Source organism: Dermacentor albipictus, unplaced genomic scaffold (genome assembly GCF_038994185.2).
Source record: "Dermacentor albipictus isolate Rhodes 1998 colony unplaced genomic scaffold, USDA_Dalb.pri_finalv2 scaffold_19, whole genome shotgun sequence".
NCBI classification, from domain to species: domain Eukaryota; kingdom Metazoa; phylum Arthropoda; class Arachnida; order Ixodida; family Ixodidae; genus Dermacentor; species Dermacentor albipictus.
This window is the reverse complement of record NW_027225573.1, coordinates 2,249,575-2,275,899: the sequence shown is the minus strand read 5'-3', so window position 1 is coordinate 2,275,899 and position 26,325 is coordinate 2,249,575. Positions and strand designations below refer to the sequence as shown.

The 26,325-nt window shown below is 48.2% G+C and overlaps 1 long non-coding RNA gene across 1 annotated transcript; it reads left to right on the top strand.

Annotated features, from left to right (window-relative positions):
• The first annotated feature begins 1,603 nt into the window (after positions 1-1,603).
• Positions 1,604-25,299, top strand: LOC139052169 (uncharacterized). Its single transcript, XR_011509761.1, has 3 exons — positions 1,604-1,852; positions 8,606-8,733; positions 25,034-25,299. It is a non-coding gene; the product is annotated as an uncharacterized lncRNA (long non-coding RNA).
• Positions 25,300-26,325: the final 1,026 nt, after the last annotated feature.

Genomic DNA, 26,325 nt, shown 5'->3' with positions numbered 1-26,325 from the left:
CGTGGGAGTGGCCCGCATCAGTCCCAGACTGATCCCTCAGGACCTAAATAAAGTTCTTCATACCATACCGCGAAGCGGGACTAAAGGTGCGCGCGTTTCTACCACTCGGCCACATCTTCGTTTTTTTTCTATCATGGTATTTATTATAGTTGCATTCAACCAGACGTTCACCAGTTCTGCATAGTCAGAGAATGGAGGGCACAATGAAAGTCGCACAGAAGAAGCAGCGTTCATACTGTGACAGGCTTCGCGCGATGGTACGATCATTATTTTATAGATACCACATGAATTTTCCCGACAGTGTTACAAAAAACGCTTATGGGAACAGTGTTACGCCATGTGTGGAAAGTCGAGATAGGCATCGATCGAAAGCTGAGTCTCCGGACTACATACGCTGCACGGGGTGTTAGGATAGACGTAGTAGTTTCATTATAGGCACCGTTCTCGCTTCGAAAATCGAGTACAAATTTTCGTCGTTTCCATAGGCTTCCATTGCTAAATCTTTAAGCGCTGTGGGAACAAAATTCTTACGTGCCATAGAGTAATCACTGCATTTGGCTCGTGTGGATTGTCCTCCAGAACACGTCTGTCACCTGCCTTTTTCCATAATTGTCCTGCAGCTTTTGTTATTCGCGAAAAACCCGCTCGTTCCATTGAAAACGCGCTAGCTTCGTGCCGGGGCCGCTTGGGGAGCTAGTTGGTAAGTGTCCACTAAAGCTGGATACGGTCGTCAAAAAAGCAAGCAGCGACCAGAGGACAAGAGAAGTTAATGAAGATTTGATTGACAAACTTGGGGAGCCCATGTGTGAGCACCACTACTTTCTTCTGGAAAAAGTATTGACTGCGTCAGGTGCAAGCTGTTATTTTTTCTTTTTTGCTGTATCGACTATAAATGTGCACCATCTATAAAAAACGACCAGTTGGAAGAAGTCAGCGCTGGGTATGTCTCTTTAGGTTCGTCCCCTGTTTTTTACGCACTGGAATTTGGGGACCATGAACAACCAAATAGCCCGAACTTCAGCTCTAGAGGAATGCGTGACAGAGGAGCTCGGCTGCAGTAAACGCTTCATTAATGATGTGTCTCGGCGGTGGCAATACAGTGCGTCCCTACGCTGCTTCAATGCTGTGATACAACGCATTACCATCGACGGTCATCCCAACACGGATTCAGCTCTAATTTTAATTTTTGTTTGCGGCAACCACGCTAATGTTTGTCAATTCCACATTATCAGTATGCGTAATATGCTCGTTCGGATCACCAGCGAAGAAGCCAGCTATCGAAAGTATCTTCCAATAATTCATTATGCCTGCGTCGCCCGATTCCAGGACATGCCTCCTTATAGCGGGCATGTGTCACTGTATTTGTGATCAACATCGGGAAGAACCATCGCGCAGCAGTGCGCGTGCGACAAAAAAGAAGTTCTTGGTTCACGCTCTTCTGGACACTTTAGGGCGCGAAAGGCGACTGACACCAATCACAGCGTGTTCCGGCACGCGCATTGCACGCAACGCGTGGCACGTGCCGGCGGGGCACGCCCTGCAGCCGGCACGTGCCACGAGAACGTGGCGAAGCGCATAGCTTGTGAGGTTCCTAGCCACCGAGTCTCACTGTGGGCATTCCAAATACTCCATCCTCAGGACTCGTTCAGCGCGCTTCGCAGCTCGGCAAGCTCACGTCCACGCTTGTCGTCTTGACCTGCTAAGTGGTACGTGTGCTGAAGGGATGCGAACATCATTGCCCTGAGCCTGGTTTTCACCTCGCACCGGTTCCTCAGTGCTGGAATAACTTGCAAGGTCCCTTCTTTTTCGCCCTCTCTGCAGACACCTGCGAGCACACCGCCTGCCATCAACGGTACGCTCTCACTGTCAACATTTTTTGGTCTTTGATTCTCCATTAAGTTCACCCTTATTTTCTCCTCAAAGGCACGCCAATGACGTCCTTTCAGCAACCCTGCATCCATGTTTGCTGCGATAATGGAAGCGGCGACGCCACTACCCGAACCGCCGTCCTTGACGCCACGGTGCCCGTCTCGGTCCCCTTGCGCAGCAACAAGACCAACTGCGCCATCTTCAATGAAGCTGGCAACCTGTCAGCCATTGTGAGCTTCGACTCAGCGGCGTTTTCTGGTGCCTCGGTGTATCTTCCTATCCAGGCGCCTCCTTCCCAGCAGAGACAGCTTCAGCAGGCCGCTGTGTCAGTACCCACCAAGAGGCAGCTGAACACCAGCCGCCAGCAGATCTGCCGCATGGACGAGAGCTACCGTACGGCACAGAGGGCGCGCAAAGCGCGCCCTCTGTGCCGCACGGTAGCCTCAGTTGCCTCAGTTGGCTCTGAGGCGCCGCTGGCGCTCCGCCAGCGGCACCTCAGAGCCAACTCTCAGTACCGAGTTCGCGAGGTGTTCAAGAACCGCCTGAGGAGACAGCGAAATGTGAGCAGTGACCGGATTTTTTTTTTTTTGTCTAGTACTGCCCGTAAACCTCTGCAGGAATCGTTGAACGCGCCAACACTTATTACCCCAGTTCTGCTCACGTGGGTTTTACAAATCCGTCAGAGCTACTTAGCTTTAAAAGTGCTCTTGTGCTGACAGTGGACAACGTCGTAGGAGGGTGCGCGGAAGAGAAGTTAAAGCAACAGCGCAGCTACGCTTGAGAGATGATGGTGACCCTCACGTAGCTGTTTGGACTTTGAAGGGGCGTGCCAAAGAAAGCTGAAGGTGCTCAGTTGGGTTACTTCCACATCCTTTAAACAAGCGATACGGTGTTTTCGTGGACACTGCGATGCCAGGAGCACACGGAGAAACGGAGAATCGTCTCCGTAAGCAGGCGATTGGAGCCGTTTTGACACCTGAGGATTATCTGCAAACCCTACACGTACAAAGGGATGTCTATGGCGTGATTTTTGCAGCGGGAAGCACTGAAGTGCGAAAAGAAAGGAAAGAACGAAAGGTAATGGAAAGAAGGACAATCATAGCGCTCGTCTTCTTCCTTCTTTCGCTAACACTTCGTTCTTTTATCTTTTCTGTCAGGACTTATGTGGCTTGCGCTGCAAAAATCACGCCGTCAACTTGAACCAACTCGCTCACGTTGCCATTCTTATCCACGGGCTGTCTCCAGCAGACGATTCACCTTGTGGAAGTTGCCGGCTTACTTTTGTATCGCTCGAACGACACCTCTCTACAGGAGGCATTGCGACAGATAGACATTTGCGGGGACAAGAGTAGGCGAGGAGCCCCGCTAAGGAGCGGCAGGAAAGCTAGGCTGTCGTTATCTCGAAGCGGCTGGTCAGGACAAAGTTCTCGAGAGAGAATAAACATTTTTATTAGGTAAATGCAGCTAGGGAGAGGCGTCCTCATTCCAGAATGCCTTGAGCTCGGGCCGCGTCCTGGGCCCTCTCAATCAGCCGTTGCTGATCCTCGAGGTCGGAGCTGGCCAAGGCTCTCTCCCAAAGCTCGTTAGTGGGGTAAGGGTTCGGATGATTTAATGGTGCCGCTCTGCAACCCCCTACTGTGTGCCTGAGGGACCCGGGCTCTGCGCAGAAGCGGCATTGCGGAGAGAATTTTGTAGGGTCTATGAGGTGATTTCTGGTTGGGTGGGGGAATGTATTAAGCTGTAGAGCTCGGAGGAATCGCTCCTGCTCTCTAGGTAGTGACTTGTGTGGGGGTGCATATGTTCTGCGGGTTAGCTTGTAGTGTTGTGTGATGTCTTGGTAAGAGACCAGAGGGTGCATGCGCTCGGGTTCAGATTCCTCGGCGTCGGCTCGGTGGGTCAGATCTCGAGCCACGTGGTTGGCGACCTCGTTGCCAGGAATGCCTTGATGAGCTGGCGCCCAGATGATCATGACTGATCTCGTTGGCGGCTTTTGATTGATGATCCGGAGTGTAGTGGCATGAATTCTGCCGCTAGCAAAGTTGCGGCACGCCTGTTGGGAGTCGGTCACTATGACTTCAACCTCTGTTTGGGAGAGAGCGAGGGCTATGGCCGCTTCCTCGGCTTGGAGGGGATTGTTTCGTGTGAGCGAAATGCTGCTCCGATGTTCTGTGTTGACGACTACGGTGGCTGTTGTGCAAAGTTCTCGAAAGCAACGTGTTCACGTAGGCCACAAAGTTCTACCACCTTAGGCGCTCCTCGCTCCGTTTGGAACGGTGGTACGGGTCAGTGTAATTATTGCCCGCCAACGGCATTGGTGACGCGTCCGCACATTGCTGCCTTATAAGTTATGTCAGGTGCGAATGTATGAAGCTCGACTTGCAGGCAGTCCTTCATACACAATTCGTATTATGAGAAAGCCTCGCAGAGTAGTAAATATACGAGCCTTGTGAATGCGGCTGTTTACATACTTGAATCTATGCACGAGTGGGATTATCTGCGTTGCTGATTTAGGGTCAACCAGCCGTCACGACTAGAAGATTACAGAACGTGTATTTTGTAAGAGTTTTCTTCTTTGGCTGGAGCTCGAGCGCTGTCCACTCGTGATGGCAGTCCAGCCTAATGACTAAATCTCTGCAGCGATGGCCAGCGGCAGACGCCAGTGAAACAAGAGAACTCCTTTGAAACGGGTCCCTCCATGGTATATCTGACGCATCCGCTTGCGTGAAAGTGTTGGTTGCGATTCGAGACAATTTAGAAGTCGACGCCCATCAGTGAGGGACATGAGGCGCGCGAGACGCCTTGCACACTCGCTCGGTGGACGTGCGCTCGGCGATAACTGCGAGAAAACGAAATTAGCGATTACAATTTGATTCATATTTAAAAATATCTATTTCAAAACATTTTCGAAAGGTTTCAACATTGCAATATTAACGCTCAAGGTTCCTGGGCAATTTGATCATTTCGACGGTGTCCCACTAAAGCATTGTAGACTGCTTTGTACGTTGGGCTTCGTGCTTGCATGAAAACTAATTTTCCTATTTTCTATTATTTCTATACACCAGAACACCGTGAATTTAAAGGGCGCCGCCATATTGATGAGCGCCGGTCGCGCCATCTATCCCAAGCGCCGCGAAGTAGCAGGCCTGGGCTGCCACGCCGGGAGATGCGACCCGGCGCGAAAGCGAAACTTGGGCTTTTTAGCTGGGCGGAAGGCGTGTTTCACGTTTTTTCTAACCTGTCATTTTCGCTGTCTGGATTCAATCAAACTTCAAGACCTCGTGCAAGTCCACAATGGACACACTGAGTGCTGTGCAGACTGCAGAAGCGAATACATCGGGTAGGTACGCTATTACGTTTGTACAAACCGCGCGCTATATGCTAGAACACCTGTGAGCTTTTTGGCACGTAACCTGTGAAGGAATTTACAGCACTGTGTTGGTGCCATATATTATTAAAGCACACAGAACACTGTCATCTGCACTTTCAGTTTGGTCTTGTTTGTAATGGTCTCTACTGGGTTGGCCGCGCTTGGCAACCAACTGGCGAGGTCCTTTGACTGCCTGGTTAGCAGACGCCTGCCCTTCACCACCTGCACACTGAAAACAAAATAGATGTTATAGTAAGAAGGGCTGTAGTTCTTTCCCATGCCATCACTTTTGCGAAGATATAAAGTCCTCTCAAAATGAAATAGAAAATACACCAGGCCAATCGTATCGTGCAAACACTTAAGAGTACAACATTCAGAACAAAAGCCTACAGCACTCGAACAAGCAGCATATGATGCTAAACCTGCACTCATTGGAAAATGAGGTACTACAGTAGTTATAATGTTCAACTACATGTGCAGTCAAAGCCCGTATAACAGGGCGAGCATGACAGATGCAGGTGTTGTACAGTTGCACAAACCATGACAGGGCACGTAAAATTACCATCCCTACTTAAAGCTGCATCATCAGGACCCCTTTGGTACAAGACAACAACCGCACCTGCATTCCAAGAAATTAGCCCCACCAACTGCAGCTACCTGGTACCAGACCTGTTTCGCTTGTGCGAGCTAGGCCATCGGATTGTTGGCGCTCCCTTAGAAAAGAAAACAGTAAAAAAAAACTAGTGAGAACGATCAAAATTTTGTTACAAAATACAAGAATAATTAAGCACCTTATTTTCCTCGCCATATGAACGGAAATATTTTGCGCTTTGCCCCGCATAACAGCCCGCACGCAGTTTAAAGCTCAGGAGGCTCAAATGAATTCTTTACGAATGACACCTGCAACACCAGCTCGTAAAGGTAGGTGCGCTGCAAGAACACCTTCGGCGACGAGTAGTCGTCGTTTACGTTTTTGTGGACGCATGCTACGTGATGAGCACACTTCGGTTTACTTTCATTAGCAATAACGCTCACCAGCAAGGCCTACAACTTGTCGTTCACGCTTAATGGTCATTCCATGCACCAGCTGCAAGTATCGCTAACCGCAAACTCAACTGTTCCGCTTAACCGTCGGGAGCTCTGCCTGAATGAAAACACGAAAAGGCTTGCCTTTTTGTTATAGCCAAGGCGAAGCACCGGCGCGGGATTCTGCTCTGTAGGCTTGTTGCCCAGAAAGTGCTCGGAGCAAACCTGCGTATTACGTTTGTAGGGCGCAAAGTTGAACGTGGCACCAAAATATACACAGATCGAATACTCACTCGTGCATTTTCACTGGGTTGGTAGTTCTTCCTATTCACTGCAGCTATCCACCGGTGGCGCAGCTTGGCATTCTTCGTTGCGGATGGAAATCGGCGTAGGCTGAAAACACCGCACCGGCACGATTCCCTACGTGTGTTGTGCTCTTCGCAAACAGCGCTAAGCAACCTGCTCCTTTACCGCTGGTTGTTTTGGCATCCAAACACGACGCAATGATGCCCAGATGACTTCTTCTACTTTGGATCCGTGTGAACGGGCACATTTCCGCACTTTGGAGCCCTAGAGCTGGCGCTTGCCATGTCTACTGGTCGCCGGCGAACACACTTTGGCAGCCCAGTACAAAATAGCGCCGGTCGACCGGGCAACCCGGGTGCGAGAGTATATGCGTTCGGTTAGTCTGGGTGCGAGACTAGCGTGTTCTGGTCTATAAGTCCGGAAAATGTAATTGATTTATTAAGGCGGAAGCCTTAAGTGACTCATGGGTTGAAAAATCCGGTGTCCGGCGTTATCGAAAAATTGGCAGTCTGGCGTTATTGCACAAAAATTCAACGGCACCAAAATTGATGGGAGTCGAATCCACGATCTTTGGTATTAATTAAGGCAACCCGCCGCAGCGGCTATGGGGTCGCGCTGCGAAGCACCCGGCCGCGGCGGCCGCATTTCGATTGGGGCATTGCAAGGGAGCCCGCGCCCCGTGCATTGGGGACGCTGGTGGTCAAAATTAATCCGGAGACCCTTGCTACGGCGTGCCTCATAATTAAATCATGGTTTTGGCACGTAGAACCCCAGAATTCCTTAATTAAGGCGAACCTATTTAGGCCACCGTTAATTAAGATGGGGTTAATTAAGACACACGAACCCACGACCTTTGGTGTTAGTCGAACCCTCTACCTTTGGTGCGGCCAAAATTCGATGGCACCAAAATTTATGGTGCCACCATTGATGTTCCAACCCACGACCTTTGTGGTTAATTCAGGCGAAGTTAATTAAGACTTAGTTCATCAAGATATGGCTAATTAAGGTATTCCTTACACTCCCGCCCACGACGTTTGGGGAAAGAAAACAATAGGCAGTAACAACGCATTCGAATGAGAATGTCAACTAATTTAATGAACGTCCCGTGCGCGTGAAGGCTTTCGCCTTCGTCCTCTTTAGCGTATGCTAAACTGAATGTTAACGTTTTTTGGCATACACTCTGTGTTAGCTGAGTGTTAACTTTTGGCATACATATAGTGAGCACGATAGCACGTTTCCGCCGACCTACGCGACTGAGACGCTTCTGTGCCTTTTCGCATATTCATCATCATCATCATCATCATCATCATCATCAGCCTGGTTAAGCCCACTGCAGGGCAAAGACCTCTCTCATATTTCTCCAATCGCATATTCATATTCCCATATAATTGATCACACCGTGACACTGCCGGCTGTCACCCTTTTATGTCTGTTGAGGCCTTCAACCTAAATCATCGGAGTAGGCGCAAGACGCACTCGCACGGGTAAGCGCTAGACGTCATATTGACCGCGGCCGGCTGACGATGTCGCATGCGTCACAGAAGTCCAGTTACCATCGACGTTACAAGGATGCCTGTTACTCTATATCCTGGCTCCCTAGTGCTCATTTGGTCCCCATTTTGAAGAGGCTCGCAGCGAAGCTATACTAGCACGCTATGACGGTTCGTATCGCGCTTTGAATCAAGTCACCAACGCAGCCTACGAGACTGCCCTGTTGAAACTTGTGGCGCCATCTGCGTGCTCCCAGACTGATATCTCTCATGCTGTTTGGCCCAACGTTACTAGAGTTTGGCCAGAGCCATTCAACTAGGCCTTTGATGCGCTGTCTTAGCTGCTGTCATGCGTTCGTTGCTTAGTTTGCCTTCTAAGTGATATTTGCTTATCTTCTCATAATATCCTAAATATCTGTAATGTGCGTATTTGTGAAAGTATCCCTCCACCGGAAAAACATTTTCCTTTTGCATTTATGTACTGGCGTTGGCATGTGTACGTCACGCGCATTTACAGCGCGTATGTATTCTGTCCAAACTTCTGCAGAGATACCTGCGCCGCCACTGCGCCCCGTTCGAGGAGCTCAGCTGGCTGCAAGACTGCTTCGACCCTGAAGAGTGGGAATCTCTACGCAGCCTGTGGCCCCCAGCCGCTACAAAGCGCGGACGTCCGAGGTAAACTATAGCAGGAGGCATACTTAAAGGCACCCTTGGGCCAGACGAAAGTATTTGTAAAAATTATTTTTGCGCTTCCTCGTCAGTTGACACGAAGCAGCATCCCGCCATCATCACAAGTGGCCACAAGCGGGGAACAACGACATGAAAAGAGCAGAGTCGCAAAGAAAAGAATTACTCCAAAATACGGCCCTTGGACTGCACTGTGCGAGAAGGGTGTCTGATAGTAAAAGGCCACTCATCTATAGAGTTTCACACTCGCAGTATGAAGATCAGGCACTGTGCGCACGGGCCGCCAGTTTTGCTGCTCAACTTGCATGACGAGCAATACGCTGATGCGCAATAACTTTGTGGCTTCGAACGACCTTGTAGGTTCTTAATCTACTTAACTAGCTAACTTTTTGGTGAAAATTCGCTGTAAAGCAATAATTAGCCTGACTTTAGCTTCCAGTTTCTAGCATTTTATGTTTTTTTCCAAAATACTGCGAACCAATGTAATCATTAAGGACATAAAAATGATTTCGCATAGTCAAATCTGAGAGTGTTAGCAAGCGGCGCGAGCTAACACCACGGGGTCATATTGTATAGGCACGCGCAAAAAAAAAAAAAAAAAATCTATGCAAGTGGGCAGGATGATGGCTTCTGTCATTCCGTCACTCCGTCATTCCGGTTGAGGGTGCTATCTGTCATTTGGATTAGCACGGATTTTTAAGTGGTTTCTTGAAGTGAAATTGCTTTATTTTTCTAATATCTTGGCGTTATCCCAATCAATCTTGTGGCCCAAGTCACCTGCATGTTCTGCCAAGACGTTTGATACGACTATTTTTTCTTTTTCACATCGTTGACATGCTGCTTCGACCGCTGTTCGAAATTGCCTGTCTCGCCGATGTATACCCAGTCGAAGTCTTCGCATGGAATCCCGTAGACGATGCCAGGAAACTTTGTCTTTGGAAGCTTGTCTTTCACGTTTACCAGCCGATGGCGTAATCTTCTATTTATTTTTTTTTGGGGGGGGGACTGCACGTGGCCTACCTGGACGTCATAGCCGCGTAGAAGGCGGGCTAAGCCCTCGCTCACACCGGACACATACGGTATGGGGGCGCGTTTTCTTGAGAGCACACAGTCAGGCCTTGGGGGGTGAGACAGAGTGCGTTCCTGTTGTTGATTTTACTCGCTCTCCGCTTCATAAACTGTCCCAATACCTTCATAAGGTTCTTTCCCCTTTCGTTGGTAGAGGCGCCACTCACGTTCGCCATTCTGAAGGCTTCATAAGCAAGAATGGTCCTTTTACTCCCGACGATCAGGAAGCCCTTGCCTTGTTCGACGTCGTGTCGCTTTTTACAAGCGTTCCTATTCGACTCGCCGCGGAAACTTGCACCGCCGCTCTGGACGATGACCCTACCCTGCCAGAAAGGACGCCCATCGACGTTCCTGACTTGAAGAGACTCCTTCTGTTCTGCCTGGAGAACACCTACTTCACTTTTGAAGGCATCTTCTACAGGCAAGTGCACGGGACACCGACGGGTGCATCTATTTCGGTAACTGCTTCAAATTTAACAATGGAATGGCTTGAGCGTCGACCACTCGCCTCTTTCAACTCGCCGCCCAGAGTCTTGCTAAGCTACGTAGATGATGTGTTCTGCATAATTCAGCGAGAAGAAATTTCATCATTTTTGTCGCATTTGAATAGTATTGAAGCGTCTATCCAATTCACAGTCGAGGAAGAAAACGACGGCGAGCTTCCTTTTCTGGACGTCCTCGTGAAACGTGACCGGCACAGTCTGGCATTTTCCGTGTACAGAAAGATCACACACACAGGCAGGTATCTGCATTTTAATTCAGTGCACCCGATGAACCAGAAGAGATCGATAGTAGCCTCTCTTGTCGGCAAAACCAAGCGTATCTGCACAAAGCCACATAGCCAGGCTGCTGACCTATAAGAAGTGCACCGAAATCTCTCGGCATGTGGCTACCCGAGGTCGTTGGTGAACTCGGTGGAACGCCGTCTGTCTCAGCCCCCAAGGCCTGACTGTGTGCTCTCAAGAAAACGCGCCCCCATACCGTATGTGTCCGGTGTGAGCGAGGGCTTAGCCCGCCTTCTACGCGGCTATGACGTCCAGGTAGGCCACGTGCAGTCCCCCCCCCCCCCAAAAAAATAGAAGATTACGCCATCGGCTGGTAAACGTGAAAGACAAGCTTCCGAAGACAAAATTTCCGTGGCATCGTCTATGCGGATTCCATGTAAAGACTGCGTATATATCGGCGAGACCGGCAATTTCGAACAACGGTTGAAGCAGCATGTCAACGATGTGAAAAAGAAAAAAGTCGCATCAAACGCCTTGGCAGAACATGCAAGTGACTTGGGCCACAGAATTGATTGGGATAACGCCAAGATATCAGAAAAATAAAGAAATTTGACTTCAAGACAGCACTTAAAATCCGTGCTAATCCAAATGACAATCGGAATGACGGAACCCTCCCCCCCCCCTCCCCTATCTACACGCGCTGCTTACGTCGAATATTAAAGCCATATAAGCATTGTATCGCACGTCCTTAATTTCATCGTGAACAAGGCTCCCGTCAGTGGTACCGAAACGTCTTGTATTCTTTCAGTGGTCAGTGTCCTTTTTTGTTACCCTTCTTCATGCTTGTTTATTATACGTTTAGTCACTCACAGCTAACTAAGGTTAACGAGAAGAGCCCGTAGTTGCTTGGAAGGGAACTGTCACCAGGTTTAAATATAGGTGTACAAACGCCGACTTCCAATCTTCCGATACGCATCCTGTGTCGATGGATCGGTGAAATATTAGTGAAAGTATGAGAACTGAATACTCACTGGTTAGCTTTAGAAATTTAGCGCTCATGCCATCGGGATCTGTACTTGTATTAAGCGGGAGGCATTCTATCTCACGTTGTACGTCCTGTGCTGTAACTACGATGGGTGTAAAAGGAAACGCAATACGAGATTGTTAGAGATGAAGTGAACTATGAAGATGCAGTTCATCTGTAAAAACCGTGGCAAAATTATTGATGAATTCTTCGGCGTAGTCGCCTACTGGCAAAGCACTGTCGTCATACCCATGCAGTGTCGTTACGGAGAGCTTCTCTTTTTTTTTGTACTTTCCAGGACTTTTTGGGATCCGTTCTTAGCCTGTTAGAAGCATAAACTCCAAGTACTGATGTTTCGCTTCAAGAATATAATTTTTTTTTCTGCCAATCCGGGCATGCTTATGTGGTTCTGCCAGTCGGAAGAGGTGTAAGTTCGTGATGCCTTTTTGTGCGGCCTTATTTAAGCAACCCGCCGTGGTTGCTCAGTGGCTATGGTGTTGGGCTGCTGAGCACGAGGTCGCGGGATTGAATCCCGGCCACGGCGGCCGCATTTCGGTGGGGGCGAAATGCGAAAACACCCGTGTACTTAGATTTAGGTGCACGTTAAAGAACCCCAGGTGGCTGAAATTTCCGGAGTCTTCCACTACGGCGTTCCTCATAATCAGAAAGTGGTTTTGGCACGTAAAACCCCGTAGTTTAATTTTAATTTCTTATTTAAGCACCTGTTCACTTCTCGTGTGGACCATAGATATTCAGCACGTGATTTTATCGTAAATTTCGGCACGGAGGGAGCCTCTAGCTCCTTTAAATTATCGCGAAATACGCGCCAGTTGTGATTACTCGGTCTCGGCACTCTTCTTGAAATTCGTTTGAAAAGGTCTTCAGCATTCCGTTCATGTTTTTAGTGTCGGCTCGTGCATAGTTCAGAATGCATTCTTTAATTTTTGTTTCGTCAGCACATGGAAGCGAGAAGGAGCGCTGCACTACTTTGTGGTCACTGATGGCTTCTAGAACCTGTGTTTCGGCAACATCAGGGTTGTTTGAGAATAAAAGATATAAAATGTGATTACCGCGCTCGGCGTCGTGCACTAGTTAAGTGAGGTCGTGATGATGTAGAGAATCCACAAACATAAAGGGTTTATGCCCGGTTAATTCGTGTATTAACGGATGGTGTTCACTATCCTATGGCAGGGTAGTTGAAATCGCCGCCTATTATTTAGAGGCAATTAGGAAACCTGTTACTAATCAGCTCGACTGATTCGGTAAATGAGTCAGTAAACTCGGGAGGGATGTATGCTGGCCGGCAGCAGACGCCTAAAACGCACCGTGAGTAGCCCAATTTGAGCAAACTCCAAAGTTATTCCTGGAGTGCGTGGGCAGCAACGATGAACTGTATCTACGCATATGTGTTATTACATATCCAAGTAAAATCCTAGAAAGACATCTGTTTACACTATACCCATGTTTCCCATGGAGGCTGGAAGATTGTAGCGCAAGGTTTCGTATGCTCCGTGTTTGAACTTGGTTATCGGCAATCAGATACTGGCCCACCCTCGCGGCATTCCGCACCTTTCAGTCGCACTTAACTGCGCTTAATGTGCCACTGTGCCCACGCGAACGATATCCGCCATGGTGCGCCCATTATCACGCTGAGAAAAGGTCCCTGCATTGAGCATGTGCTTGTAACGTCCCTATACAATGAGTATAAACTTCGGATACGGTGAACTATATGGCTCTGTATAGTCATCGGTAGCTTTTCTTTGTAGCTTCCTCGCAGGAGAGCTTTACACGTTCCCCTACAGGGAACATAGAGAGGAACGTTACACAGAGCCTGGGTGCATGCCGCCATGACCTCGGTATCGTGTTATGTTATCATCTGTCACGTATCCGGAGCTTTGAGGCCATAGTGTCGGCCGGCCTAGTGGTATCGTTCTCTGTCTACAAGAGACGTAGCCGCCCTTCTGTCGGGCAAAAAAAGTCTGGAGACGGCTGAGCACATTCTAATGGAATGCCAAGATAATCAGTGAGTTAGTACCGTGGGGAACGACCACCTTCCACAAGCTCTGTGTTTCAAAGCTGATGAGAGTGTTAAGTGGTATGATAGAGTATTGCAAAAAAAGGGGGAAAACAGGGAATAGAGAGAGAGTCTGGGTCGTTAAAGCCATTAATAACTGTGCAATATACAGATAAAGGTTTGAATGAAGAGAGCGACCATGAAGTAGAGATGAGGCAAAATGCAGACTGCAGTAGATGTAGCAAAACCTGATTAGCTCCAAGGTAAAAGCAGCGCAGAAGTACCGGCAACACGAGCCAGAGAAATGCCCGGGGCGACAGGCGCTGAGCTACGAGTCTGAACTCGGTCGTTAGTTCAGCGCGTGTCCCGTGTATTTCTCGGTCTTGTGCTGCCGTTATTTTTGCGCTGCTTTTACCACGAAGATCACCCAACTCGCCCAGTTTTACGCTCTATCGCTGATTAGCTCAAGCAGGTTAGGTGACTCAATGTCGCCATCCCGCTTCAAATGCGATGTCATTAAAGATGATCATCATCATGCGATTTCTCTCTCTCTCTTTTATTTTTTTTTATTCCGCTAGAGGCACCAGTTCGTCGTGACGGCCAATGTCAATCGTATTGAGTAATGTGTAAGAAAAACAGCGGTGGTTATGAGGAATTTTGAAGGAAAGGTAGGTGGTCTTTTGAACGGACCTAAACTTTTCCTGTTTGAGCGCAGGAGTATTATTCTGCTCAGACATTCATGATTGAATTGTCTAACGTGTAAATATGCATACTCCGCATGGTCAAAAAAAGTACACCACGGTCTGTTTAAGGAGAAAGCACATGACGCGATTCTCTCTGCGAGATTCGTTGCACCAATTATTTGCGCTAACAGCTGGAACCAACGAGGTTAAAGTAGGTTGCGACTTTCGGAACAGTCGCCTGCTGGACGCATCATATACGCTGTATAATACGCCGCATCGTTCCAAATGTGCCTCTTTTGTACAGATCTGAAAGTCGTCTTGAAGCATGGATTTCGGCTCGCCAAGCTTTTAGTTGGTGAAAAAAATTTTTTTTCTTTTCTTTCCTTTTTTTTTGCGGCCGCCTTCCCTAATATGCTCTCAATCTCGATAAGCTTAAGCTATAGATGGCTCTTGCAAACCGCTGCAGCCCGCCAACGTGCCGAAAGAATACTGACCTTCGTTTTTATGCTGTAGGTGCTCACAGGTCGTACAGCTTTTATTCCTCGGCAAGCGTTTCCCGTGGGCATATACGTTTCTTTAGGTTAAAGAACCGCTACGCCAAGCACAAGTAAATGCGCTCCTCAAGAGATGTGAACGTCTTTTATTCACTCTTGTATTGAACTGCGGTGTCCCCGATTGCGTTGGGGACGTAGTGCTACAACCCATGTTTCAGAACAGCTCGCCTCAACGCGAAGAGTCGCTTGTGTGTCCCTTTCCCATGCTTTATCGACAACGCATACTGCAGCAAGCGCGCGAAAGTGAGTGCACACGAGAAGAAAACGGAGATACAGCGCTTGATCCACAAGTAAAGTTTAGTTTGAAATGTGCCCACCAATAGACACTTTTAACGTATATATGTACGTTCTATAGAAACATGGGTATTTATGATTGTCTTTATTTGTTGGGGTATTCAGAAATGCTTCAACGAGGGCTAGTTCGTACGGCACAACATTGTGGTGTCAGTTTCGTTGCTTAGGTGGCGCCAAGAGACAGTGCAACCAAGGAAACCAGGGGCGCTATAACGTAAAACTATTCCAAACTTTTCTATTCCAATTCTGCTATCAACCCTCCACGATTGGTCAAAAACTTTTTTCGACCACCCCCACTTCACCTGTCTGTCACGCGACGTCACGAAAACCGCGATACCTTTCCATCTGATATGATGTGTACGCACTTATTATGCATGACTTGACAGAAAAAAGAAATACAGTTATTTCTGATTCGACCCCTTTTCGCCATTAGCCCTCGGCTATTGGTAAACATTTTCGGGCTGCACCGACTTCACCTGCCTGTCACGCGACGTCACAAAACCGCAAGAACTCACCGCGTCAAAGTGACGTGTACGCGATAAAGATGCATTAATATGCCGAACAAAACTGAATTTTCGTCAGAATAGCCGCAGGCTGCCCCGTTCCCAAAGGAATAGAAGATGGCTGCCACCGATCACTCAGACGCTGGCTACTCGCACCTGCTGGAGAGCATGGGTGTATTTGCGTGTAATAAAACTTCTTACGTGGCCGTGTAACGTTTTCGAGCACTTTCAACATGTTTACGACCTCATTCTGCCAGCTCTTCTTTGCTGAGGGTCCGTTTTAGCGTCATTCTTGAGCTTCCGTTTCATGCCGCTGCGATTTTCGACCAGCCACCGCAAGCTAAGTAAGGGAAAGCCGACCAATCGTAGACGCCGGCACCACCCTCTTCATCCGGTTATCGACTTTCAGTGCAGTCGCTCGGCCCCATCGAATTCCTCTCCACTTGAGCGTTCTCCTCGCCTCTTGTCAGCCAATTAGATACGACAAGCCGCTCACTGTAGGCAATGTTATTCGTTTTTCAAGCAAACAAAAGTGACCTCCTATGAACGAGGAGAGCGTTTGATTGGTCTGTTCAGACAACGCTGTGGGTGACCGCCCGATGCTTGCGTTGGTGGTTACGTAAATTAGACGTCAGGAGATTGGAATAGAAACATATTGGAATAGTTTTACGTTATGGGGCCCCAGAGCTGTTTTCGCACTTGCGCGGGCTATGTAGTATGACGCGGGGTATTCTAGGTGGCAAACGCTTCTGTGAGACGTACTGAAGCGATTTAAGTCGGCACGGGCGAGTTTTGCTGGCGTTGAGGCAGCGGAGCCTATACATCAGCCTCGGAGATGAGTTTCGTATTTCTGAAAATTCGTTTCACGAATTTGACCTTGCTGCAGCATTCTCAGTGTATTTCTAAACTGTGGTTTAGCAGCAATGAGTAGTTTCAAAACGTATGACGATCCTAACGGCGTGGGTACCGTTATGTTGCGCAATAATTTGTGCAGTTTACTTTGACGAGGGCTCAAACTGTTATCTGCAGACACATTGCGCGACTGCCTCGTTTGTTGGACGAGGTTCCCGCTCACTAATAAAGTATAGTCGTATACAACTTAGGGGAGGCCCCGCCCAGGTGACCGAAGCGCGACGTCCGATTGCCTCCGCGACTAAAATAATACCTCTAAAAAAATCGTGCTTCTGAAACGCGCAATTCTCGGTATAAATAAAGACTCTTGTATTTTGATGACTGGTTTAGTAGAGCTCTCATGTGCTACAGCACATGCCGGATCGCGACAAAAAGATAACCCCGTGCCTTCCACAACACTGCCCGTCGTCTGCTCTTTAGCTTCATTGCAAGTGACGAAAGCAGAAAGACCAGCTGTGCATGGCTTTTGCGCTTGTTTACATGTACAAGGCACATTTACTACTCCTGTGAGCTTCAAATGAATCAGTTGATATTGAACAAGTACTTATATAAAACAATGCATTTATCAGAACCATTACAAACTCAAGATGCTCGGTGTCAGCGAAAGCACAGTGTTCAAGGTGAGGAGGGAGGTCAAAGCTTCGCATATTTCGGGTGGCAAACTGTCACGCCGTCGCGAAAGCGCCCACGAAATGCGGAGAAAGGAAGACGCAGCACGTACACGTTGTGCGCGCCGAGGTCGTGCGCGCTATCTTTCGCCGCAACGAGATACCGACGGTCGTGAAGATCACTATAACGCGTTCTCGAAGCGTATATGGTGTTATGTTTGTGCCCTGGGATTTGCCTGACGCAAGGTCAGTGCTATGGTGTGTCGACCGTGGAGGCATCATTCATCCCCGCATGGTGCCTGCTTCGGGCACACGACTACGTGCACGGCTCGGGTTTCCTCGCGGCTGCGCGGCGTCCACGACTGAAGCAGCCACCGGATCGCGGACTGCTATTCGGCCCCTCCCCGTGCCGGCAGCAATGCAACCCCCTCCCCCCTCCTTTGTCCGCCGGCGCCCGCACCACGAACGACTCCCGCTGTGATTTGGGACGGTTTCCAAAGGAGGGCTGTGTTTCGACCACGTGCCTCGCAGTTGGTTCCCTTTGTCCTATGCCGGCCATAAAACTTCCCCGGCGCACCATTCTGACCGACCGCCAGATCGGCCCGACGCCGCAGCGCGGTTAGGCTGCCCGGACACTCTCTCTCTCGGCCTTGTTTCGTCCTTAGGGGGTGTCTGGGCAATCTGGGGACTGAGGGGCGTTATTTAAGCAGCTTGCAGCTGCTCTGTTGGTCTCTCTCCTGATAACGAAGACAACATGTAAACATTGTATAAAGAATTCTTCGCCGAGAAAGCTCTCCTCGTCTTTGACTCTGCGTGAAGTGGGGTCCAGACCTCCTGCCGGCCATACATACCTCGGCACACGCAACAATGAATCTCCCATCACTGAAGCGGTGAACTGTGCGTACCCAGCTTGTCGAGATCTGATTCAAGCACGAGAAGAGGAGCCGCAATTCGCTGCTTATCGACCGGGATGACATCGCTGAATGGTGGAATCGGTATACCTTCTTGACGTGGAACGCTACAGGCAGAAGGCCGAAAGATCTTTTTCCTTGACGAGACATGGGTGACGGTGGGACACACTGGGTCGATCGTGTGGATAGACATCTGGGTGAAGAAGTGCGGACGCCTATACGCTCGAGCTAATGGCCTGTCGACGGGTCTGAAACAACCTTCTGGAAAAGGCCAGCGCATGATTGTGACGCACATCGGCAGCGAGGATGGCTTCGTCGACCGCTGCTTAGATAGATTCTGTGGCCAAAAAACAGGCAACTACCACGAAGAAATGGACGGCAATCGCTTCGAGGGATGGTTTAATGACGTTCTGCAGAAGTTGCCTGCTGGTAGCGTCATAGTTTTCAACAATGCACCTTACCATTCCCGGAGAGAAGAGAAATTGCCAATAACAGCTTGGAAGAAGGAAAAAATACAGGAGTGGCTCAAAAGTAAAAACATCACCTACAGCGAAAAGATGGTTAGAAAGCAACTGCTTGAGTTGGTAGCATTTGTAAAGCCACGCTTTCTGAGCTACATAGAGAAGAATGCAGCCGAAAGGACCGGTTACATTGTACTCAGGCTCCCGCCGTACCACTGCGAATTTAATCCTATCGAGTTCGTGTGGGCAAAGGTGAAAAATGGAATCACTGCGGACAACAGAGACTTCAATCTGTCCACGGTCGAAGACGTCTTGGGGAAAAAATCAAACACGTAACGGTAGAAGACTGGAGGAAGAACATTCGCCACGTGATGGACCTGGAGGCAAAGTTCAGGCTTGATACGTCTGGACGTGACCGCATCCAACCCATCATCATCCAAGTGGGTGAAGATGACAGTGAAGAAAGCGACTCCGACTGCGAGCTGTCCGGCATTGAGCCACTCGATGAAGCATAACAGCTTCTTATTAACAAAAGAACAGCCCTTATTAGGGCTACCAAAATTTTGCCGGTGGGTTCGCAGCAGCCAAGCATTCTCCTGTGACCTCTCAAATAAATAAGCAGTTCATTTGGTGACATATTTCTTTTAATGGAAGTCCAATTCTGAAAAAGCAACATCCTGCACAGATCGTGCTCACTATAAGTATTGGCATGGAAACGTGCTGAAATGCTGGAAAATCTGAATGCAAATACAGTTGTTAACCCTGAATAACTATGTGGGGCCCAAAATGCTCATTCGGGCAGCCACTGTCCAGCTTCACATGAAAAAGCAGTAGGTAATGTGGAACTGACAGCCACACCAATATGCACACCAAAGTACATTGTGCTTTGCGTGCAGTTGTGCTGCCTCTACTGTTATTTCCAGCCCGTTGAGATGAATAATGCCAATGCCAGAAGGCCCAAAATACTCTATTGGGCGGCCACCTACGAGCATGACGGGCCCTGTGATGAGATAACAGTCGTCAGGGCATGCTTGAAAGGCACCTTTGGCATCTGCACTTCAAAGCGCAGCCATGTCGTAGCCATTGAGGTGAAACAGCAGCAGTCAACGCGAAATTGACCGCCACCTTTAGCAGTTTGCATGCAAAAGCACACTCATGTGGTCGCATTTTTATTTTGGTTCTATGGCTCAGGCAAGTAATATGGACAAGAGAACAACTATCAAACATCATTAGCTTAGTTAGGCCCAAAATACTCATTCGGGTAACTATTAAAAGCAGTAGTCGAGGACACGCTTGAAAGGCACCATTAGCAGTCTGCGCATCAAAGCGCAGTCAAAGCGTTGCCACTATTGGTGAAATGGCAGCAATCAACGCGAAAATGACAGCCACTGTTGGCAGCTTGCATGCAAACACACATTCATGTGGTGGCATTGTTTATTTTGGTTACCTGGCACAGGCAAGTAATGCGAATAAGAGAACAATTATCAAACATCATTAGCTTAGCAAGGCCCAAAATACTCATTCGAGTAACTATTAATAGCACTAGTCGAGGGCACGCTTGACAGGCTCCGTTTGCAGTCTGCACATCAAATCACAGTCATGCCGCAGTCATTGTTGTATTTGTTTATCTGACCGGGCAAGTAACGTGTCCAATGTAAGCATAATTATTCGCCCTGAATAGCTCTGCTAGCATTGTTTGTACTAAAAAATGCTGAGTGAAGTTGGATGTGTTTTCTTGAGGCAATTATTTAATCCACAAGCCATTGGCATAGCGATGGACGGCCAGGTTCAAACAATGACATTTGTGAAGTAACAAATGGTGAAAGTTGCAAAAGCTCTCAGTGCACTGCTTTGCTGGGCTCCCATTCACTGAAAAATCTCTTTGCAATGACGAAAGCGTCATACAGGAAATGACACCTTACTGCACAATGTTATTCGTGTTGGACATTTTTACCATCATATGTGATGGGCAGCGAAACCGTCTGTTTACTAAGACTGAATGCATGAAAAGTGCAACAGCATAGCAAGGTGTTGTTTCGCAATATGCAGCCTTTCATGTGCACTGCTGGCGACCTGCCACATGTACTGATGCATAAGCATGAACAGAGGTAAATAGAGGCAATGTTGCTGTGCAACCCACATGACTCTTTTAAGAAAATGTATCTCTAAACCTTTCTGTTTTCATAGGCGATCAAAATTTGTCTTGAGCAAGTCGGTTAATCACATTGCAGCAACAACAGAAGAAGCAAGAACAGAAAACACAGCAAGTAGGCAGATTGAGAAGACGAGGTAGACCAGTGAGAAAGGTTTTAATGAGATGGAAGAGGCCAGCCCTGCAGTGTACATGAGTTAGTGCTTTGAATGAGATTCGTTAATGAAAATGTGTAAAGACTTTGCTGAAAGAAAAGTAGCAAAAACAAGTGCTAACACAAAATAAAAGGACAGAAATAAGGGTAAGCGGAAACACGCATGGAAGCAGGCACACAAACGCGAAAACTAAGAAAAACTCAAATATAAAGAAATGTGGGAAATAAAAAAAAAATGACAAACGCAAGAAAACATACACATATTTACAAACAGACCTGGGTAGAGGTATTATAGGAGCGGGTTCACAAGCTGCTGTGCCTACCTTCTCGTATGTTTTTTTTTTAACCGTTCTCTTAACCACGACCTACTGAACTCCAGACCTGCACAGATCTCCCTCATCCAGCACGCCTGGTCTAGTTCTCCCCTTTTGCCGCTAGGGAAAGAACGTACGAGCAGAGTGGCGTTAGTTAAAACCTGTTCGCTGTCGTCTGCTTCTGCGATCTGTTCAGCGCTTGTATTGGCGGTAAATGAATAAATTCACAAATATACAAAAGAAAACGTATTTGCGCATGCCTTGCGTTTGAATAGTGAAACTAGAAGAGGAGGAGCGGTGCAAGAAATGTAAACAACGAGCATAGGTGGCAGCTGCAATGCTAGATCGACGGCATAAATTTCCCTTTCCTAGCCTCCGTAAGAGACTGGAAAAATTGTTTAAAAAGATTCATAGGATAATCTAGCTTTTTTTGCTAGCCTAATGTCGTAGGTGGCATTAGAATTTACTGCTGTGTGCCGTAGTGAAAGGCAGATGATCTGGTAAAAGTATAGTAAAAGTATTCACGAGTAAGTCCTCCGCCCGATATGTGCAATGGGCTGATTGAATCTGTTTCAAGGGAAGGTGAGCATATCTTGTTTTTAATGTCGTTGGACGTCTAGCTGAGTAGAAAGCTTGCAAAAAATTAAGCGATCCCAGTGCTTTAAAACGTGCTGCACTGAAAGCCTTAAATTGTGTCATGGAACTCTTCTCAAACTGTAAAGCTAGCTTTTCGGCGCGGTGCGGCGGCAGCATAACGGTGGTGCTTAAGATACGTACGCAGTGAAGCTGTGTGCGTAATTCGCTTTTTGAACTCACGATGCATTCGCGGACAACTTTTAAGAGTTACAATGAGTGGTAATCGTTTTGTCGTCGAACATTACGGTGGTTTCAAGTTTCTAAAGAGCACAGAAGCGAATTTCACAACGTGCACAATGAAACTGTTGTGTACGTAGCCAATTCTATCTATAATCTGCTTGAAAATGCAATAGGAGCGGCTATTTACGCTATTTTAGAGAGCAGCGGACTACACGCTCCGACATTTTTTAGGTTCGGGCAGTCAACTTTTGGAGCCAAGTGACTGATCAAAGCCTTGTGACATCACTGTCACTGTGTTAGCAGAAATCATCAACTAGACAAGCAGTTCGTCACAACACAACAGCTGCCGTACTAATTACAACGCCACACAGCCGCCCACCGCGTAGCAGACGAACAGGTTATAAAAGCGCCACCTACGGCCGTCGGTTGAACGAAAGTGGGCGCAAGCTGCTCCCCTAGAAGCCGGATATCTGTGTAGGTCTGGAGTTCCAGTAGGTCATGCTCTTAACACTGTCTTGGTAATTTTTAATTGCAACATATCACGAGAATCGAAAAGCAGCGCGAAGCTATGTTGTGGGAAACCCTATCGAGCGCTGGCAACACAACTTATGCGTGACTATGCCACAGCAGGCATTCTACATCTTGCGCGCGCGGTGAGCACTGGTGGAAAGCAATCAATCGACGCTGCTACACAACGCTCGAGCACCGCCGTTAGACGCTCGGCCATCTCACTGCTGACAACGATCGTTCACGCTAAGTTGACGGCGACAAATCTTTGCGTTGGAGGCTTCTTTTGCAAACATTTTCTATTGAGACGCTCGTAGGTTTGTCTCATGCGCGCACGCTTTTCTCATTTCTCCTGAGAATGGTTTTGCTCCCTCACTTCACCCCATCCGACGAGAAACGCAGCGACAGAGTACACGAACACACCAGCCGCTGACAGTAGGCACCAGACTTTGGCAAACTTTTCTCGTCGTAACTTCACCCAGGAGCGAAATAAAAAAGACATGGAACAAACAGGCAAGATTTGTGTTTGCAGCGGTCGCCGCGGGATCCTGTTTTCAGGCAAAGCATAGGGCAGCGTCAGCGATGCTCGCTGCATTGTTCCTTCGCCGGATCACGGCTTAGAATGAACGCACGCGGCGCAAATGCCGCATCATAAGCTCGCAGTAATATTTCCGGCATGATAGACAATCACAGACAGTTTGAAAATTCACTGTGACGAGGCGTTCATGCGCACAGCTGACGCGACTTGGCCCAGTTCGAAGCGCGGGCGGCCATCTTCTCCGACGGCGGGGTCACCGGCCGTCCGGCGCGTGACGTTGGTCCAGAGTGCGCGCCCATTGGTGGATGTTCGTGTGCATCCGCCTCGGAGGAGTAAACGCCCCCTTTTTTTCTAAAGTTGTATCCGACTATAGTTTTCGTTGGTAAAGGCAGCATACCGTACAATGCGAATAACAGTTGTCCAGTGGTCGAGTTCGCTTAGCAGTGGCATATGCTGGGTTATAGATCTGGTTGTTCTAAAATATAGCATGTTGAAAACGTTGGCCGCGATTGCACCACCCCCATACTCTTCCAATAATACCTGAACCTCTACGATATATATATAGACGTTTCTCTTGGAAGCTCGGAAACAAGAAAGAGGGAAAACCTGTTAGCTGCACTGTAAATGCTTAGCATGAAGTTGCCACCTAAGAATCGGTGTCGGTATAGAGCAGATAAGTAGATAGAACTCTGCACGCACTGATTATAGATTTTTCCTGCAGGACCAACGTCTTTAAAAACTATTTTTTCCCGCGCACGATTTATGAATGGAACGCACTACCTGCCGCAACTGTCGACTGTCCAACGGTTTTATCCTTTCTTTCTGCACTTTGTGAATAAACCATAGCGTTCATCCCTCGTTTTTACCAGTCAACTCATGATTGTGAAAGGTTTTTCTTATGTTGTTTGTTACGCAGATTCTTGTTGAGTGTCTGTTATCTTGTTTGATCTTATTTCATATTTGTTTTTGTTTTCCAACTGCCTACTCCTGCCTAAGGCTTGGGAACAAGGCTGGCAGTACTTGTAAAATAAAAAAAGATGAAATAAAAATGAAATAGGTAATCGGAAAAACGAGAATAATGCTGGTGAAATAAATTACAAAGATGGCTAATTAGAAAAGCATTCGTAACACAGAGAAGCGTGTTTGCACTGCGCCTTAATGGGAACGCAGCGAGTGTTGCCATCGGGAAACGTGCCGTCGTTATCATCACGAATCGGAACACGCGCACGCGTGGCAAAGTGCCTCGTCGTCTGCATGCATCGCGGTGCGGCGACGAGCTGAAAAGGACAGAGTGGCGCCGTTCCTTCTACTGCCTGTATGACTCCTTCGTGCCGCATTGATACTGCTGGAGAAGAACGGGGGAATCTGGTGGGACAATTCTGTCATGCTCGCTGTTTACTGCGATGGCCTCCGAAGCTGCGATAGATATCCAGCGCGTCCATACCACGCGCAAACCAGATCGTTCTTCTTCTCGGACACGCCACAAGGAGGATTAAGACCATAGACGCATTCGGTACTGGTGCGCAAGCAACCATCAGAACGGCGTCCCGTATTTTTCCTCTTGTTTTTGAATCTGACATCGAAGGCGCGAACGCGCTCGCACGTTTCCTTTTACAAAGATGATGATTGTACAGTACAGCCTCTGATTCTCACCTTAATGTTCTGGACCGCTTGTGAAGGACAATCTGTAATATATAGAGCGGTTAAGCCAGCGGTGGGCACATAGTCCAAGAGGCTCCGCACAGTTAGTAAGTACTCGTCCAGAAAAAAATAAAAGAAAAATAAATAAATAAGAAAGACACCTCCTCTGTGAAATAAAACAGGCAGAGGGCACCAAAACATTCATCCACAGAAGCACATTCGCATATGTGTCCTATAGTAATGCACGATAGTTTTGTCGTTGTATATACGTGTGCAGTTAACATCCTTACGATTAAATTTCGATAGTTGATCGCCGTGTCCTGCCTGCCTTCCACATCTGCGACTATTCGTAGCACTGATGCGTAGTGATCAACGCGTATACTGAATGACTCGGCTTCTGTTTCTGCAGCCTCCGCCAACATTAACGGCTCAATCACCGAGCCTGGAGCTGCGGCCGTCCCGGTGACGGCAAGTGACCCAGGCGGACACCACTTCCCTGGGCATTGAAGCCGAGTTGACCGCGCTCCTCTGCTGGCGAGATGTGACTTTCGGATAGTTTGTGGCTGTTCTTGTCAGTGCCCCACCGCGCTCTGGCCAAGGCCTCCTCGGTGAAACTGACGGAGTTGCATCCAGATGGCGGGACTGGAATGTACGTTCTGCCGGACGGCCGCATCTTCCCAGTTGTGTGCCTCCGCAAATGACGAATAAAGTGAATGCCACGATGGGAGGCAAAAACGCTCGCGTGCCCAAATATTTTTTGCACATCATTGAGATCAGACTGTCGTTTTGGCCCACAGCACCTCGTAACACTTTGTTGGAAACTTTTAGTTGGAAGCTAGCTAGCGCCCGTGTGTTCCGGTACCTTTATTGCGCTGTTTGCCGTATTATGTCATCATACCAACTTGCTCAGCTAACAACCATGTTGCAAACCCATGATTTAATTTTATTTTTGTTGACGATCGTCATTTCTGTGTGGTTGCACGACCTTTCTTGCGGTAATTTCCAGTCTGGTGCTACATTGTGTATTTTTTTAAAGAGATCCCACCAATTGTTAACTGTGTCGGGCAGGTTTGTAGTCTCGGATCGTGGGCCGATCCCGGAGCAAGTGCCGCCTAAATATTTAGGCCGGCATGTGCCACTTGGTAGGAGCCCCTGGGACCACTAGTCGACGGGATGTTCCGAAAAAAAAAAGAATATATATATATATATATATACTTAACCAGGAATAAAACTGTCTCAACGCAGGGTTTGAACAGAGGACCCCTAGTGTAGCAGCCCGATGCTTTAAGCGTCATATCCAGCTTTTCTGGACACGTACCAACTAGCGCCCCAAGCGGCCCCGGCACGAAGATAGCACGTTGTCTTGGAACCAGCGGGTTTCTCGCGAATACCAAAAGCTGGAAGTCTGTTATTGAAAAAAGGCAGGTGACAGACATGATCGGGGGTGGGGGAGCCGCAATTTACAAAGAGCGCGTAAGCGAGTCAACTGTGAGTCGCGGCTTCCGCCGGTCGGTTTGCAGAAGCAGTGCCGTGGCTTTGAAGTCAACCCCTCGTCGCTGAACCGCGCCATGGCGAGACAGTCCGCAAACAGACCAGATGCCCCAACGGGGCGTGGAAGTGTTTTCTGCGGGGGAGTGTCCCTTGCTTGTTTGTGAGACAAGAGACTCGTTGCGCTGCAAAGGATTTGTGGCAACGGCCTTG